Below are 8302 nucleotides of genomic sequence, written 5' to 3'. Positions count from 1 at the left end.
GGAGACGTTTTTCCCGGTACGTATCATTCAATGGAGACCGATGTGGAGGACCCAGCGCCCTTTGAAAAGGGAGGGAGCAAACGGAAAAAAATAGGGTGGGAAACGGAGCTCTTTTTCCTCGGGGATTAGGGGTATTACCTACGGGTAATACATCTCGGGGAGGTGAAAGTCTACCCAGTATACCTGGTCCAGTTGTTAACCCCATTCAGCAATAAACTGAATCGGGAAGTCTTGAATCGGGAAGTCTTGATTCAGGAAGTCCTGACTCAGGGAGTCCCCAATTCGAGAGATTTCTCGGAGACATGTTCCGGAAGAATCGGAGCTACCTCCACCTGACGTCTATGTAACCCTATACAACCTCTAACTAAATTGGATCTGTACATCAGCACCCTACCGACGAGACGGGATATGCGACTCGCATTACTAAACCCACCTACAATTTGGATTACTATACTCCATAGTACAGATGAAAGATTCGTCCCCGCCACTTCTCTGGATTGACGTTAGGGTACAATCAGACCAGCAGGATCTGTATCATGCATTGATAGTAACAACAACTTGACCCCCTTGAGCTCTCGTGGTACAATCTTCTTCCCACGGAACCCGAACCTCTGATCTGGTCCACGGGAGAGGGAGGAAAGAAGATGTAGGACTTACGTCAATGGCTCGTTACGGAATAGGATAACCGAGATAATAAAATTCTTCCTCTTCCGTCTATATCCCCGGTTTTTTCTACCACTGCTGTTTCATCCACACCGCCATTGGCGGGCCTCAAGCAGTCATTGGATCCTATATGGTAGAGGTAGATATCCCTATGGGTTACTGAATCCTCCTCAGACAGCCTCGTTACAGCAGACGAAAGAACGAAAGCCAAATCATATCAAAGCTTTTTTCCATTTCAGAATGGATTCCTTCTTGAATAGTGATTAATAACATGGATAAGCTTACATCAACCCGTCAATCCCCCGTATATTCGATCTGTTTAATATTACTGAAATGGAAACAGACATGAGACTCATTAGCGAATCTACCCATCAAATCAATATATTCTCCATCTTTCCATTCCATATCTCCCTCTTCCACCTTTATCTATTAATTCACTCTATCATATTGGAACGAATATCATTAGCACTAGCAATTCGGGGTGGTTCTAGAGAGTAGAAGGATTTTTCACAGATCACTTGTAGATTCTATTTCTTCCACATCAGAGAATAATTCTCCCAAGTCTATATCGGTAGTATCGAAGCATGAAATAGATACTACGGTGAATACCTATTTACTTCTGGGGAAGTTGAAGTAGGAACAGAATCTCCTTCTCCTTACTACTTCTTAAGAATATTAATGACACTGAAGTAAGTAGACTAGCGAATCGATTTGGGGGATAGGGAGGAGGTAGAGGCAAACACACAGGAGGGAGTTGAAAATGAAAGAATGGAATATCAAAATTATTTTGTGAATCCTCTTGTATCGGGTAACAACCGAAAGGTTATTTCGTACTTCTATTCTTAGTATTAATTGAATGACGAGGAGCCGTATGAGGTGAGAATCTCACGTACGGTTCTGTAGAGTGACACTGAAACTGACTCATCTGTCAACTATTCCACAACTACACCAAAAAAACCTAACTCTGCCCTACGGAAAGTCGCCAGAGTTCGATTAACCTCCAAGTTCGAGATAACGGCTTACATACCAGGTATTGGCCATAATTTGCAAGAACATTCCGTGGTCCTTGTGAGAGGCGGGAGGGTGAAGGACCTACCTGGTGTAAGATATCATATCGTTAGAGGAACTTTAGATGCTGTAGGAGTAAAGGATCGTAAGAAGGGGCGTTCCAGTGCGTTGCAGAACATTGTCGTAACTTGTATCATCGCAATGATTCCGTATCGGTTGTTCTGATATGTCAAATGCATAGCCGACCCGATAGTGGGAATGTTGCCAGGGGACCGAAGCCTGCTATTACGGAGATTGATTATTATCTTATTCGTGTGAAACAACTCGGTGTCCAGGGTATTGCATTCCAGTAAGTTGAGTCTTACCCGGACTCCCATTTATTTGGAAAATCTTCGAATGTCTTCTCTCTCTCAGAACGAGTTCGGACTACGATTTATGGAGATTCAGTGGAGGTTTTGTGAACATTTGGTAATTGGATCAATAAACCCACGGACATTCTTGGTGAGATAAATGAAATACGGGATTTCCCTTCTCCTATTCGTGGGATGATGAAGAGGAAACGGATACTCAATGCCTAATGAGTAAATATGATTCATTGAAGTAACCCGAACTTACTTCAAGACTTTCTATTCATCATATGGAAAGCTGCATTCGATGAAAGTCGCACGTGCAGTTTGGGGGGAGACCTCGACTAACCGGCGGATCCACCCTACAATATGGAGTGAAAAGCCAAATAAGATTCTAAGATACAGTCGAGATAGAATCGGAATCCGACATATCTGTAAATCATGTTACACCGGAGCAATGTAGCGAACAAAAGAAAAATATAGAATCGGATCCGATTTATCGTAATCGATTAGTAAACATGTTGGTTGATCGTATTCTTAAAGATGGCAAGAAATCATTGGCTTATCAGATTCTCTATCAGGCTATGAAGCGGATTAAGGAAAAGACGAATAAGAATCCACTGTCTGTCCCGCGACAAGCAATACGTAGGGTAACTCCCGATATAGTAACAGAATCCAAACGTGTAGGTGGATCGACTTATCGAGTCCCCGTTGAAGTAGTACCTGCAGAAGGAAGAGCTTTGGCTATCCGATGGTTATTGATCGCGTGTCGAAACGTTCAGGTCGAAGTATGGCTTTAAGATCAAGTGATGAATTAATGGATGCTGCCAGAAATTCTGGTAGTGCTGTACGGAAGAAGGAGGAGACTCACAAGGTGGCAGAAGCTAATAAGGCTTTTGCCCATTTCCGTTAGTTCCGGGTTCGTTTCAATCCACAACCTCTTATTGGTGGATTGAAACCTTCTACTCCGGAGCGCAGGGTATTAGGAATCAAGATACGCCAGAAGCATATGGATAAGCAGAAATTAAATAATGGGAGAAAGAATATCCAAGTCATAGGGGAAATTTTGTCACTGGTATAGTACCTCATGAAAAAAGAGAAAGACTAGTGTCGAATCGTAAAGTCCATAACATCATCGACATGATCAACATGATCGACATGACCAAAGTGATCGACGCAATCGACGCAATCAACATGATCGACATGATCGACATGACTAGAATGAACGACACAATCGACACAATCGACATGATCGACATGATTGGCCACTGCCCGCATCCCCGCGACTCCCACCATCTCAACTATCTCCGCCTGGGGCGGACTACTCACCTCGGGGGGGGGGGGGATGTCAGGCAACGCCAGCAGATATTTCTCCTGTATGTCCCTCACCTCGAATCGATGATTGAGTCGTAGTACATCTAAGGCAAAGCTGGCATCTCCCATGATGTACTCGAGGAGCCGAACTAACGTTGACTTTCCCGTGGTTTATGATAATAAAAGGGAAATGCGTCTGAAAAGAGAGTCAAGGTTTGAAGAAGTATCGTGCGAAAACAAAGGGAAGTCTTCCCGTTTCTTCGGATATTCAATCAATAATAGATTAGTTGACACAGGTGGGATTCTGTGATATACTATGGATCAACAGGCTCATCAGCTTGGGTAATCACCAATCGTTTCGAAAACCAAAAATTACCACGACCGCAACTTTAGAAAGACGCGAAAGCGCAAGCCTATGGGGTCGCTTCTGCGACTGGATCACCAGCACTGAAAACCGTCTTTACATCGGATGGTTCGGTGTCTTAATGATTCCCACCTTATTAACCGCAACCTCTGTATTCATCATTGCTTTCATCGCAGCTCCCCCTGTAGATATCGATGGTATTCGTGAGCCTGTCTCCGGTTCTTTGCTATACGGAAACAACATTATCTCCGGTGCTATCATTCCTACTTCTGCAGCTATCGGTTTACACTTCTACCCAATCTGGGAAGCAGCTTCCGTTGATGAATGGCTATACAATGGTGGTCCTTACGAACTGATCGTTCTTCACTTCCTACTTGGTGTAGCTTGCTACATGGGTCGTGAGTGGGAACTTAGTTTCCGTTTAGGCATGCGTCCTTGGATTGCTGTTGCGTACTCAGCTCCCGTTGCAGCTGCTACCGCTGTGTTCCTGATCTACCCAATCGGTCAAGGAAGTTTCTCTGACGGTATGCCCCTAGGAATTTCTGGTACTTTCAACTTCATGATCGTTTTCCAGGCTGAGCACAACATCCTTATGCATCCCTTCCACATGTTGGGTGTAGCTGGCGTATTCGGCGGCTCTCTATTCAGTGCTATGCATGGTTCTTTGGTAACTTCTAGTTTGATCAGAGAAACTACTGAGAAAGAGTCTGCTAATGCAGGTTACAAGTTCGGTCAAGAGGAAGAGACCTACAACATCGTAGCTGCTCACGGTTATTTTGGCCGTTTGATCTTCCAATATGCCAGCTTTAACAATTCTCGCTCTCTGCACTTCTTCTTAGCCGCTTGGCCGTAGTAGGCATCTGGTTTACTGCCTTGGGTATCAGCACCATGGCATTCAACTTGAATGGTTTTAACTTCAACCAATCCGTGGTTGATAGCCAAGGTCGTGTTAGTTAACACCTGGAGCTGATATCATCAACCGTGCTAACCTAGGTATGGAAGTTATGCATGAACGTAACGCTCATAATTTCCCTCTAGACTTAGCTTCTGTTGAAGCTCCTTCTGTAAACGGATAATACCTGTCTGGTCGTGCAGCATCACTAAATACCAAACCTCGCATAAGGTTTGGTATTTAATGGAGATTCGTCCGATGGAATGAATAGAAATAATAGTAATATCTCGCCATAATCTTACAATTATCAGTTTCCAATCTTGGATTCTGGGGAATCTTTGAAACACCCTTCTAGGATTACAGAGAATGGGAATCAAAGATATTCTCATTCTGATTAGCGGAACGCTTGTAGTCCCGTACCCACTGGAATAGATTGAGAATACATTTTTCACCTAACATATTTTTTCTTGTATTAATATATAGACGAATAATACGTACGCGCATCGAATGAATGACCCTAGTAGATCTTGTTCTCTCCCAGTTAAGAAAGCTGAATAGGGAAAGTAGGGGGCGGACGTAGCCAAGTGGATCAAGGCAATGGATTGTGGATCCATCACGCGCGGGTTCAATCCCCGTCGTTCGCCCATCAGGTTGGAGAACTCGTCTTTATCACTCGGAATAAAATAAGTTGATGAGGAGATAGATAAGACATAGATAGGTTTCTTCAACAATTCGAGATTCCCGAGACAGCTTCAGGTAGGTACGAATACACCCACAAATCACCACATCGAAAGTACTCACTCCATTGGGCCTTGAATCTTTCGATATTATCTATATAATGGAATGTGAGAGGTGGGTAGTATCTACCACATATAGATAAAGTGAAGAGAGATCATGAGGTAAGAGAAGTGGGAGAAGAAAAAGTAAGAAGTCCAGATTTATTCTCTGAAGTTCCGAAGTTAGCAGAAACCGATGGATTCCACTACTCATTTGAATCATTGAAAAATCAAGATCTAGGGGAATTTCTAATTGGTCTATTCTCCAGTTATGAACCCTCCATCAAATTATTTGACTTATGAATTCTGAGTTCAATCTTTTTACGGAATCTGCGCGATTCAATGAAGCGGGGTAATAGCGTGACTCCGGGAATCCTGATGTTACTAACAATACCAATTCCTATGCATCGTTCAGGTGAGAGAAATTTGATCGAAGGAGGTTCTATAGATCTAGCGAAACTAATTAATAGAACTGGTGGAGTAGTAAAAAAACCAGCAACAAATTCTGTTGAATCCTTCTATCCTCTTTCTCTATCAATAAGATGCTCACCTGCTGAAAAGGATAGAAAGGGAAAGACACGTAATTCTTACTATTCGGATTCAAACGGAAATATTTCCACAACTTCGACGAGGGAAGAACCGCAAGTTCCCATATATAGTGCGATGGATCCTTCGGTTTCAGATGGATGGAGGGTCCGGCTGATGAGGGATCCACTCCCCATCAAGAATATATCCAGAGATGTGACTGAGAGGATTGAAAAATCACTGGGGGATAAGAATCTAGAAGATTCAAATGAGTTTTTTGAATTCTATATAAATGTGATACTTCGTAAGGATGACTGTTACTAAAATGATTCTGATTCGTTACTTCTCCGGAAAATCCATGACAAGCAAAGGGTTAATTGGCTACAAACAGCAACATTAAGAAGCGATTCCTTCATTCCCGTAATATCGGACTTTTGGGACAAAATGTTACTCGAATCCAGGGATTCAGTAGATCGGCAGGGAGATGAATCACCGTTCTATTCCGAGCGGAAGGGTCTCTCCAATTTGTCTCTATTTCCACCCCATAAGAATACAATGTCATCTCGTGATGGTGTATCCCTATCCTATAGCGATATAAGAGATTGGTTAAATTCCATTGACGAGGGGAGTTGGACACTATTCCGGGATTACGCCGATTTTTATATGTGGCATTCCTGTCACCAAAGTCCTTCTCCATGGAATAAGGATGAGCGCGAATTGAATCTAACGAGATCTCTCTTAGAAAAGAGATTTATCGAACTTGATTATCTATCGGATAATCAATTACTCACTGAGGTACCAAGTATATTACTAGAAATTTCCTGTGGTTTCTCGAAGTATGTCTCCTCACAAATAGAGACATCTAGAGAATTGGAGGCTTTTCATAGCAACTCAAGGGATGAGTCTGATTCCAGAAATCAGAAGGTTGGGAAGGAGATACCTATCGAAGATACTTGTTTATCTAGTTGAAGTGAGGAGAGAAATCCAGAATATGATTCAATGAAAAGATCTGGAAATGGCTTTGTAGGCAGTTACTCTCCGGAGGAAAGAGCAATATCCACTGATGATTCTCCAGAGGCGGTGAGTCACGGCTTTTCAACAGAATCATCTATACATGAACTAGGTATGGGTCCCACCGCCGATGGAACTCCTATTAAGACATATTTGGCAGAAGAATGATATAAGAATTCCGTGTCTTTCGGTATCGGAAGAATATCTCATTTATGGAAAGTAGAGAGAGATTGTCGGCATTTTACACTCGACTCTCCTTTATTGTTGGGAGATCCTTTCTCCCCTTCTGTAGCGGGAATAGCAGAAAATGATTCCAATAAATGTATTGATTCTTCCTAGAATCGTAAGTGGTTCTTCCAATTATTGGGGTTAGATTCCCACGGAAATGAGGGGGAATTTTCTATTCTACACGCCTATTCACAACTAATAAATGAATCAAGAAACCGACTGACTGGATTTCTTTTAAGAGTTAAAAAATCGAATTTGATTTCCAGTAAGGTAAGAATTGGTAGTAGTAGCGAGGAACCTAGGAAAGCCTTTCTATCGAGAGGAGATCTATCATTTGGTGGAATACTTGACGAGGAATCAGAGATGCAAAATGGCGCATACTTCGATCTTGATAAGATTATTTCAAACCGTTTAGAGATCCTTTTCGATGTACCTGTAGAAAGAACTGATGGAAGTGAAAATCCTACTTTTTCAGATGAATCGGGAGAGGGAGGTAACATATCTTCAACATACTCTCTAGTTAGGGTATATGAACGAAATAGGTTAATATCTCTCTACTCAGTATACACGCTCTTTTCGCGTGACTATTTCTGTACATTAGCTAGTGAATATCTATCCAGAATCAACTATCAATTGGGTAGCCGGGAGGGGGGCGAGGGATCTACTGGTGTAACAAGAATTGCAATTGAATAGAGATTATTGGAATGGAGGGGTAACATAGAGCGTTTGTTGCATGAATGTATTATTTCCCCAATTGATGAATATCCAGATGTTCGGTCAAATGTGCACAGGTGGCTTGATACAATCAGAGACTTGTCTTTTTCCCCTTCCAAGAGAGTATTCGCAGAAATAAGATCCGACTTAGGTAGATCAATCTATGATCTGTCGATATTAGCACTAAATAATATTGGTATCACTATTCGTAGTACGGCTGGGAGGAACAACAAGTATCCCAAGGAATTTACCAATATATCATCTATTTACCGAATCATTATTCCCAAGTATATTAGTGAAGAAGCTTCGACAGATGGGATTGATTATCTTGTCTATAAATTGAACAATATAGATTATCCACTGCTTGATTTCCTTCTGAGTTCACTCAACCTCGATGAGAAGATATCCTTTCTCAAGAGAATCTTCGGTAGAAAAGATAGTTTCTTCATCGAGTCCGGAT

Source organism: Dipteris shenzhenensis, unplaced genomic scaffold, assembly GCF_047967505.1.
Source record: "Dipteris shenzhenensis isolate YYH24624 ecotype China unplaced genomic scaffold, Dip_SZ_1.0 scaf0530, whole genome shotgun sequence".
NCBI lineage: Eukaryota > Viridiplantae > Streptophyta > Polypodiopsida > Gleicheniales > Dipteridaceae > Dipteris > Dipteris shenzhenensis.
Note: the sequence above shows the minus strand (reverse complement) of the source record.